The 11,422-nt window shown below is 42.6% G+C and overlaps 1 non-coding gene across 1 annotated transcript; it reads left to right on the top strand.

The window, feature by feature from the left end:
- The first annotated feature begins 7,897 nt into the window (after window positions 1-7,897).
- Window positions 7,898-7,969, top strand: TRNAE-UUC (transfer RNA glutamic acid (anticodon UUC)). The gene has a single exon. It is a non-coding gene; the product is annotated as a tRNA-Glu (tRNA).
- The last annotated feature ends 3,453 nt before the right edge of the window (window positions 7,970-11,422 follow it).

Raw genomic sequence — 11,422 nt, 5'->3', positions numbered from 1 at the left:
CATTCCTGCCCTGGGCAGCAATTGCCATAGTGATGTGACACCACTGGATCACTGGGGCACGGGAACTATGCTGAATCTCCCCTTGTTTTGTAAAGGGCAATGCTTTAAAAAAAAAAAAAAAAAAAAAAGTAAGAAAGAAAGAAGGAAGGAAAAAAAGAGAGAGAGGCTGGAAAAGAAAGGGGTTTGGACACTTAAAAATTTTTTTTCATATTAATCACATTGATATGCACATCCTGTAAGAGAAGGGGTATGTCTTGTTATCAGCCATATGGAAAAATGCAGGAAGGATAACATTATCTTTTATCTGTTTAGCACTTCTTTTCAGGGTGTCCGGAAAGACTCTAGTCAAACAAAACAGACTCAGAAAAGAGGACCTAAAAGAAAACCATGCCAGCTTGAAGTCTCCAATCCTTCTAAAGGAAACACAGTGATATGAGCCCTTGATGCTGCTATCTACGTAGGGAGTGTAGGCATCTAGCTCCACACATCCGGTGTCTTAACATGCACTGGGGGATACAGACCCTGGGGTGGAGTGAGTGATTCATTGCTTCACTAACAAAAACCCAAATGAATCCAGAAAAAAAAAAAAAGTTAGTTTCCAAAATAAAGCTATAAACCTTTTCCTTCTGATAAAATGAACAATATCAAACCTTAAGAAACTGCCCAGGTGGCTGAATCCTATATTCCTTGGCCAATCTCAAATATCTCAGTTACCTGTGTAAATATTCTAGAGAGAACCAGATCTATACCTCAAGAAGCACTGTGCAAAGTCCGGATAGTTTCAGATACGAAAATAAAAACTGAAAGAGCTAAATTTGAAAAACTTTTCTCTAGGGCCTCCCTGGTGGCGCAGTGGTTGAGAGTCCGCCTGCCAATGCGGGGGATACGGGTTCGTGCCCCGGTCCGGGAGGATCCCGCGTGCTGCGTAGCGGCTGGGCCCGTGAGCCATGGCCGCTGGGCCTGCGCGTCCGGCAGCGGGAGAGGCCATGACAGTGAGAGGCCCACATATCAAAAAAAAAAAAAAAAAAAAAACTTTTCTCTAACGATCTTATGGTTACCAGGGGGAAGGGGGAGAGGGATCAATGGGAGATTGGGATTGACATATACATGCTACTATATATAAAATAGATAACTAATAAGGACCCACTGTATAGCACAGGGAACTCTGCTCAATACTCTGTAGTGACCTGTATGGGAAAAGAATCTAAAAGGAGTGGATATCTGTAGATGTATAACTGATTCACTTTGCTGTACAGCAGGAAGTAACGCAACACTGTAAATCAACTATATTCCAATAAAAGTTAAAAAAAAAAACTTTACAAATCCAACATCCATAGTTTTCTTACTATTGTTCCTTGGCTTTCCATCCATTACTCTTGTTTGGCAAACCTTCAGCTGTCAGAACACCTCCACCCCTGCAGGCCTGGTGAGCTGCCCTCTGCCCCTCCCCCGGGTCACTGTGCGGTAAAGATCGATCTGCTCATTGGTCGTCCTTTCATCTGTTACCTCCTCCTTGTGCATCGCCCCCTCCCAACACCATCTAAACTGGGGGCATCTTGAGGTCAGACACTATATCCTTCATCTCCACCTTCCCAGTTCTTGGCCTAGTGGCTAACCCTGTAAGGCCATAATTATCCAATGAATGAGCGAACTCAGAGCTGCGAAGAATCACAGTGCTTCTGCTTTTCCTCCACTGTCTTCTCCTTCCCCTTGTCTAGTCTGCCTTTCTTTCTCGTTGTTTTCTGTCTTCCCCTCTCTTTCCTAAGCCTTGCAAATAGGTGATCATTCAACAGAGGCTGACTATGTATCAGCTACATGCTGGGCCATGTGCTGGGTGCTGGGGTCTCTGAGATGAGTCAAGCTTCTCTCCTGTGGAAGTTCACAGTCTCCTGGGGGAGACAGATGAGAAATATATAATTATAATGCAGTATGGATAAAGGGAGAGTTTGAGTAAAAGCCTGGGCCACGGCACTCCTCCCTCCCCTCCCCAGAAACAACGGGCCTGGCCTCCGCAGCCCCTCAGGCTCAGCATGGCTGCAGTTGGCTATAAATTCCCTTTTTTATTTGCCTTCGTTTGCATATCAACCCGCCTCTCTCACTAAATTGCGAGTGGGTCAGGTCAGCGGCCATACCTTATTCATCTTTGTACCACCCCTCCCCTTCAAGTTCATAGCACAGTGTCTGGCACTTGGCAGTGGCTACTGGTTGAATTGTGTGCCCCGCAGATTCATATGTTGAGGTGCTAACTCTTAGCATCTCAGACTGTGACTGAATTTGGAGATAGGGTCTTTAGAGAGTTAGTCAGGTTTAAAAGGAGGACGCCAAATATTACGGGTGTCCTTATAAAAATGGGAAATGTGCAGACATTCACACAGGGAGAATGCCATGGGAAGATTAAAGCAGACATCGGGGATAAGCCAAGGAACACCAAGGACGGCCACCAAACCCCCAGAAGCTAGGAGAGAGGCCTGGAGATTCTCCCTCCTGGCCCTTAGTAGGAACCAATCCTGCCCTCAACTTGATCTTGGACTTAGTCTTGAGAAGTAGGAGACAATAAACATCTGCTGTTTAAGCCACCCAGTTTGTGGAACTTTGTTATAGCAGCCCTAGCAAACTAATACAGTACCGTTTGCCTAATAAATTATTAATCAGAGGGCTCTAGAAACTAAGGGATAATGTTCTTCTTTTTTTTTTTTTTTTTTTTTGCGGTACGCGGGCCTCTCACCGTTGTGGCCTCTCCCGTTGCAGAGCACAGGCTCCGGACGCGCAGGCTCCAGAGGCCATGGCTCACGGGCCCAGCCGCTCCGCGGCATGTGGGATCTTCCCGGAGCGGGACACGAACCCGCGTCCCATGCATCGGCAGGCGGACTCTCAACCACTGCGCCACCAGGGAAGCCCGATAATGTTCTTCTCGATGAAAGATTGCCCACTTCGCCATCTGTGTTATCATTAATGCAGATGGACATCCTAAGACATGAGGTAGACCTTGCCGTATCTGGTCTTTCCTCCTAGTTCAGTTTAATGGTCTACATTGGTTTTGCAGGCAGACAGCTATGAGCCAGCTGTTTGGGAAGAAGGGAGAGGAGAAGAAAACTCAGAAGGTTGGAGGGGGGTTGCTTCACTGGCTTGAGGAATTTTAAGTGGTGACTAAATCAGGGCAGTCTGAGAAAGAATTCCTCAGGCCCGAGAAATAATGACTGAGGTTCTTCCCTAAGGTTCTGTAAACAGTTTTTTCCCATTTCCCGTCAGGTTGTTGGCCTCGGTTTTCCTAAGTATAAAACAGACTGGGCTTCCCTGGTGGCGCGGTGGTTGAGAGTCCTCCTGCCGATGCGGGGGACAGGGGTTCGTGCCCCGGTCCGGGAAGATCCCACGTGCCGCGGAGCGGCTGGGCCCGTGAGCCACGGCCGCTGAGCCTGCGCGTCCGGAGCCTGTGCTCCGCGACGGGAGAGGCCACAACGGTGAGAGGCCCGCGTACCGCAAAAAAATTTAAAAAATTCAAAATTTAAATTTAAATTAAAAAAACAGACTGATAATAGTAACAGGTAGTCATACCAAAGGAACTTTGAGATTCTCATATACGTTACACATCCAAAGAGAGTTTTCATGGCTCTTACTAATTATTTCCAGTGTTAACGTTTTTTCATAAAACTATCATGAACAAAATTCTACGCAATGCCATGAACTTTCTCCTTTGCCACTATAAATGCCTCCCCAACATACTGTGGAGAGCATCAGCCATCTCCCTGTCTCCCTGGAAGTTCTTCCCAAACATTCAGTGAGTAGATGACTTGCTGAAAGGGAAGAGCAAATCACACACACACACACACACACGCAGTTCTTTTGCTACTTGAACCGTGATTCTTTTGGAACGTTGCCTTTTCTCCTCCAAATCTCCCTCCGTGCACCATCCACCTCCTGCAAAGAACCAGCCAAGTCTCTTGAACACACTGTGCTCACAACATTCATTTTCCTACCTGTTCTTTCCACTTATCCTCGGTGAGCTCTGCCTCCCAGTGCAGTCAGCTCCATGGGACCCCCTGTCTCCCCATCTCCCTTTCTCCATTACACCCGCAGCTGGAAATTCTGCTCTTCCTGGTGATTGACGCCCCAGCTCCCTCCCCATGAGCTGTCCGATTCCTCACAGCTCTTCCCATCCCACCTTGAAAGCTTCCCCTGGGTTTTATCTTGCCGTCAGCTCTCAATGCAAAATGTTTTGGGACATTTTGTATTAAGTGTGTTATTGGCACTAACGGTACACGTGAATCAATGGTATTAAATCTTCATGACTTCAGGTAATTTGTCTAGAAAATGGCATTCTCCATTTCCCCCAGGATTTTGAATTTGTGTGTACGTTTCCTTTTCTCCCCCCCTCCACCCCGCACCGCGGTGCTGTTTTGAACAAACAACAAAAATTACATAAGCTGCTGAATATTCTTTTCTTCCATTTCCCCTACTGCACCTTCTCATTGTGTGAACCGGCACAGCCTCCCGCCCGTGGTCGGGTTTACTTCTGGGGCACACTGTATAATTTAACCTTCTGCAATATAAAATAAGTCAGAGGCGACCTTTTCCCTTGTTCTGACAACATCCAAAGTTGTCTCTCACTGTTTTTATTTAAAGGAACTAGACACAAACCTGGCTGCCTTAACCACGGCCTCTGCGAGGGCTACAGCTGAGAAAATCCGCTGTCAGGAAGAAGTGAATAGAACTAACAAGACTATTGAGCTGGCCAACAGATTAGTGAAAGGTCTGGAGGTGAGGTCCTACAGGGCAGACTAATGAAGCAGGCTACAGAAAGCACTTCTTTGTTATACACTACTGATCTGGCAATAACAGCAGCACTTAGCAAAGAGCCTGATGAGCTGAAAAAATTATGTCATTATCATTCATTTTTTTCATAATAGAAACATGCTTTTGACCTTTACATTTTCTTACATTTTACCATGCTGTGGCCTGGATTAACTGTAAGGTTACCTAGTGACTAGTGTATTCACGAAGCCCGACAGGAAAGGGAACAGTCTCTCTTGCTTGAGTATTGACAAATAAAGTTGATGCGGGAAAAAAAAAAAAAAGGCAAAGACATTATTTGGAACAACTAGACAAGGCTAATGACAGAGCCCTAGGTTGGTCTACCAGGAAGCACAAGGCAATTTGTCCGACTTAGTTAAGGAATATGATAATGCCCTAATTATCTAAGATGTGCCCTGGATATTACAGAGGAGACAAAGAATAAAGGGTGGCAAACCATGAATTATCCGAAATAATCCATATTGTTAAAGGTTGGCTCCTGAGAAAGTCTGGTCACTGGCAGCTTTCTCATTTGCCATTCATCTATTGTTAATTTAATCTTTTGTATATATTCAAATTTTTTTTCCCTGGGTTAACATTTGTTGGGAGAATGTCTCTTCTTGTTCCCCGCCATCATAGGAGGCATGTTTTCCCAACCAGCGGCTTTCCATGCCTTTCTTTTACTCTGGTAACTGGACTTGCAGAGAGCCAAGAAAGCATCAACCCACCGCTAATTAAACAGATTTATCCAACTGGATATTGTTAGGAGAATTTAAAATATAAATTGATGAGTGCTTGTTTAGTGCCATTTGAAGTAAAAATTGAAAGGATTTATCGGCTGAGAAGAAAAAGTCTCAGTGTCTCAGATGAAAGCTGGGAAATGTAATGAATTTAAATGTATCCCACCAGGGTAGCCACATTTCTTCTCACTGTGAGACGCTGATGTCTCTCAAATTAATGGAAGTAAATTACTATCCTAATCTGACAAATCTATCACTGTTTTATCAGATCAATTTGCCAGCTCCCAAACAGATCAGAGAAACAGTAAAGGAGTAGCAATGGATTTTTTTTCCAAAGAGTAGTGTGAACCCCATATTCTGAGGGAACATCCATGCCTGAGCCTTTCTGACTTACTTTTACCCCATTTGATGGAGCTTTTTGTGCCAAAAAAGTATTTGTCAGAACAAGTTCAAGGCGATAACTATATCCTAAACCCAGAGAGTGTGGCACCTCCCAATGTTTTCCATGTCTTCTGCTCTACGCTTTCTGACACAATGAATCTGTGGCCTCCCGAAAACTTTCTACCAGGACTGGGATGCAGGACGCCTGTGGGAAGACCTGACTCCCCTCAACAGCCTTGACGTTGTGCCGGCTCCTTTGCAAACCAGGCCTGCATACCACCTGTTGAGAAACCAGGTTGCCATAACTAACCCATCAGCAGGTAAATTCTACCACCCCCTGGTGGAAATACTTCTTGTGCGGACTCCAAAGCTTTCTTGAGATACATGTGCCACTTATTTTGAGGCATTTAATAACAAATAAAAGCACTGGAGACAGTGTAGCAGTGCAGAAATGTGTGCACTTCTGCAGTTAACTTTCATGAGGACAGGGCCCAACCACATAAGTGCCACGAAAACACTGCCATCTCCACTACTCTGGCAAATTGAGCAATTAAGGCTTATTTCTCGAAAGCATGTCTTTCTTAAGCTGTGTATTCCTTGACTTAAAATGTTTTGATATTTAGCCAACTAAATATTACCATCCCAGAGATGGAGTTCTCTTAAACTTGTTTATCTTTCCTTTTCTTTGCCTGTGTTCTATTTTTGTACTCTTTCATGTTTTCTTTCCTTCTAGTTTTCCTTCTTTTTCATTACTCTGTTTTGATATTTAGCCAACTAAATATTACCATCCCAGAGATGGAGTTCTCTTAAACTTGTTTATCTTTCCTTTTCTTTGCCTGTGTTCTATTTTTGTACTCTTTCATGTTTTCTTTCCTTCTAGTTTTCCTTCTTTTCTTCATTACTCTCTCCTTCCTGTCTTTTTTTTTTTTTTTTTTTTCCTGCCACACAGGCTTGCGGGATGTTAGTTCCCGACCAGGGATTGAAACAGGGCCCCAGCAGTGAAAGTGCCGAGTCCTAACCACTGGACCACCAGGGAATTCCCTGCCTCTCTTTAAAAAAAGTTTAAAATTTTAGGTTTATTGAGGTATAACTGACAAATACAACTGTAAGATATTTAAAGCATACATCATGGTGATTTGATATACATGTACATTGTGAGAGGATTCCCCCATCAAATTAATTAACATATCCATCACCTCAATTATTTTTCTTTTCTTTTTGGAGAACATTTAAGTTCTAGCCTCTTGTAAATTTCATTTATACAATACCGTGATCTCAACTATAGTTACCATATTTTACATTATATCCTCAGACCTTATTTATCTTACAGCTGAAAGTTGGTCCCCTTTTACCAACCTTTTCCTATTCCCCCACCCCTCTTCCCTGGCAGCACTTCTCTACTCTCTGATTTGATGAGTTTGACTTCTTTTTTTTTTTTGATTCCAGATATAAGTGATACCACACAATATCTGTCTTTCTCTGTCTGGCTTATTTCCCTTAGCAAAATACCCTCAATGTCTATCCATGTAGTCACAAATAACAGCATTTCTTTCTTTCCCATGGCTAAATAATATCACATTTTGTATGTAAATATATATCTTATATTTCCATGTCTTGGCTACTGTGAATAATACTGCAATGAACATTCAAGTACAGATATCCCTTCAATATTCTGTTTTCATTTCCTTTGGATATACACCCAGAAGTGAGACTGCTGGGTCATATGGTATTTCTATTTTTAATTTTTTGAGGAACTTCCATTCTGTTTTCCATAGTGACTGCACCCTGCCTTTTTTTTCTAATCTTCCTGATCTCTTGTTCTCTTTCTTTCCTTCTTTTTTTTACTCTCTTCCTTCCTTCCTTCCTTCCTTCTTCATTTCGTACCTTTTTTCTTCCTAGGTATTTTTTTTTTCCATTGTATTTTTCTGGCTGAAGAATAGAAATCTAATGATCACTGATTTTTTTTAAGAAAAGCAATCCTTGGGAGTTCCCTGGTGGCCTAGTGGTTAGGATTTGGCACTTTCACTGCTGAGGCCCGGGTTCAATCCCTGGTCAGGGAACCATCCCGCATGCTGCACAGCACAGAAAAAAATACAAAAAAAATAATTAGTTAATTAATTTTAAAAAGGAAATATGCTTTAAAAATGAAAGTTTAAAAAGCATATTTAAAATATATCTATATGTAAAATAGAAATTTTTAATTTATATATATATAAGCAATTCTTTTGGAGTAGACTGTTAAATTTCTGTCTCTTCCTTTGTAAAATACAAAAATGGTGGGTTACAATAAGTTCAGTGTTTACAGTTTGAAATTTATGTTTGGAATAATCAAGGTCTTCATTTGTAAGTTCTGAGCATTTCTTTCTCTTTGGTACTGTACTAATAGCCACTTCATTATCGTTTTAAATAAGTCTTCGGTATTTCTCATTATTAAGTGTTGTTATAAAAACTGTTTAATCCAAGACTATTTCATTATCATCATGAGATTCACTTAATTAGCATGTTTTTAAAATTAGAACACATTAAAAAGGAAATGCAGACATTTTACTAATATGTAATGCTTTAAAACATACTGTTATCTCTTTCGAGCAAAATTTCAGAGTATGCATCAAAAATATCAAGAGTGCATATACTCTTTGACCCAGAAATCCCACTGCTAGGGCTTCACTCTAAAGAACTGACTTACTATAGAACATTTATTGCAGCACTGTTTACAATCACTATAGGTTAGACATAACCTCAATGTCCCCAAACTGGGTATTGCCTAAATATAAGTTATGGGTCACCCACAATGTGGAATATCACATACCCATTAAAAATTACGTTGTAGACTATTTTTATCATATGGGAAAATGTTTTTAGTATGTTTTTAAGCAAACAAAGCAAGTTACAAAATGAGATCTATGTTGTGATCTCAGCTTGGCAATATATTGCCTCTCAGCTCCAAATCCACCTTCATTACCTCTTCTGCTTTGATGGGCTGGACCCTTCACACATTTTTCCTTTGCAGAGAGTATGATGTTAGGTTTGTTACTAGAGGGAGCGGAGAGACAATGCAGGAGAAAGAAGCTTCCTCTCCCGGGTTCGGATGCTTCCCTCATGTTTCTCTTCTTGCTCCTACACTGCTGGCAGAGGCCTCTGTGCCAGCCACACACCCAGAGCGTGCAGTCCCTCAGCAAGCACTTAGCCCCTCCCTAGCCAGTGAGCACTTGCAGCAGCCCTCCAGGTGAGACCACCATCACCATCACCCCACCCTGCCAGCAAGCTGATTCTCGCTGTCCTGACTGCCTCTGAGCGCCTGTCCTGCAGAGGTATGTTTCCTGCTTGCCCGGCAGCTGTGGACCAGTCCTGGCTCAGGCAGCCCAAAGAACGTCCCCATCCAGTGGGGCTGCAGACACGTCCTCGTTTCCAGCAAGGTCTCCATGTGTCTTGGGAAAAGGGCCCCCCTCTGAAGTTGTTCCTCCCTTGGACGCTCTTTCTGAGCCCTAGGGTATTCTTCAGTGTTCTTATCACATTCCTAATTATGCCTATGTCATAGTTAATAGTTCTTTATAATAAATTTTCCCTGTTCAAACTATTATGTGGTTTCTGCATCCTGATTGGATCCTGACTAATACATACGTTTATGGAAAGGGAGAGAAAAAAGACCGAGACGAAAAGCCAAAAACTTAACAGTAGCTGAGTCTGGGTGATGTGATTATAGGTCTTTTTATTTTGGTCTTTGTGATTTGCAATATTTTCCAAAATATTTTGTAAGGAGCTTTTTATTTATTTATTTCAGTTTCTGTGGCGAAAATTCACTATTATGCTAGCAAAAGTGAAGCCTCGATACAAGTTTATGTTCTTGCTACAAAATTTAGACTGAAGAGCAAAATGATCCCTTTAGCTGCCTATTCAATCAGCCAACTGAAAGGAGCTGACCTGATAGCCACACAAAGTCCTACAATTCCTTCTAAGAACTGGCCGCCCTACAGTGACCACCATTGGCTCCCTCAACCCTGGAGATCCAACCCTGGAGATCTCTGGTTTTAAAGCCACCCTGTGGATGCAAAGGTGTTAAGAACTATTTTTGTAAGTGGTAAGATGATTTTTAAAAATACTGTAGCAATCTTGACAAACATATCATGCAGTTTCCCAGCAGCCTTCTGCTATTTAGAGATATATGTCTATACACATAGCAAACTGGCTTGTTACTGTTTCAGCAGAAATACCACTAAAATTCAGTGCAGGAAGTGTCCTGTGGCAGGCAGAGTTCTAAGATGGTCTCTCAACTTTCCCAGCCCTTGACATGCACACGCCTTCTCCCAGTTATCAATCAAACACTGCAGTGAGAGGGTTTTGCTGATGTAATTAAGGTCCCAAACCAGCTGACCTTAAAATAGGGAGATTATCCTGGTGGGCCTGACCTAATTATATGAGCCCTTTAAAAGACGAGGATTTTCTCTGGTTGGTTGCAAGAAAGTAGAAGGTCAGAGATTGGAAGAACAAGGGGAACTCAACATGGAAAAGTTCTCCATTGCTGACTTTGATGATGAAGGGGGCCAAGGGGCAGGGAGTGTGGGCACTCTCCAGGGGCTGAAAGCAGCTCCCGGCTGATGGCCGGGAAGAAAAAAAGGACCACATTTCTAGAGCCACAAGGAACTGAATTCTGCCAACAACCTAGACAAGCCTGGAAGCGTGTTCTTCCCCAGAGCCCCCAAATGAAAATAAAGAAACTTGAAAGCAAATCAACTGGATCTCGCTGGCCACCCCTATTCTTAGGGATCCAACGACACAGATGAAAATGTCCGTTGGAGGGACTACAGAGTCCTTGGAATTATGAGATAAATCGATGTGGTTGTCTTTGTGGAAAGGCATGCCCACACTCCCAACATTGGCAGAGTCTGGATTATGGATCCACATTCTGGATCAGAGGTCATGCGTTCATTGTTGGAGATACTGGGACTGCCCTTTATTCATAGTCCTTGGAGATTTGATTACAGTGAGTGACTTCATGGTGAGCGAAGACTTGGGAAATGACGACTACTTTTTGTTCTGGTTACAGTTTTTAAACTGAATAATCTCTTATTCAGTAACAGGTTTCTGTTTTCTAACTTTTTTTTTTTTTTTTTTTTTTTTTTTTTGGTTGGAGCGGTGTGGCTTGTGGAATCTTATTTCCCTGACTAGGGATCAAACCCAGCCCGCAGCAGTGAAAGCAAGCGTGGAGTCCTAACCACTGGGGATCTTCCCGGACCGGGGCACGAACCCGTGTCCCCTGCATCGGCAGGCGGACTCTCAATCATTGCACCACCAGGGAAGACCACATTTTCTTTTTTTTTTTTACTCCTGCTATTAACTCCCTGCCCCTACTCATAGTCCTTTTGCCCTTATCTTCCTAATATGATCTCTCTAATTTGATTATTTTTTGCTTCTATTTTTGGTTTTCTCTGTAGCCACTTTTTTCCACTCTCCTTATTTTTGGCCATTTGTCCAAGAGTAGGAGATAAGACATATAAATTTTACCAGAAACCTTA

The sequence above is a fragment of the Lipotes vexillifer genome, unplaced genomic scaffold, assembly GCF_000442215.2.
Source record: "Lipotes vexillifer unplaced genomic scaffold, Lipotes_vexillifer_v1.1 scaffold1306, whole genome shotgun sequence".
NCBI lineage: Eukaryota > Metazoa > Chordata > Mammalia > Artiodactyla > Lipotidae > Lipotes > Lipotes vexillifer.
This window is presented reverse-complemented; position numbering and strand designations above follow the sequence as displayed.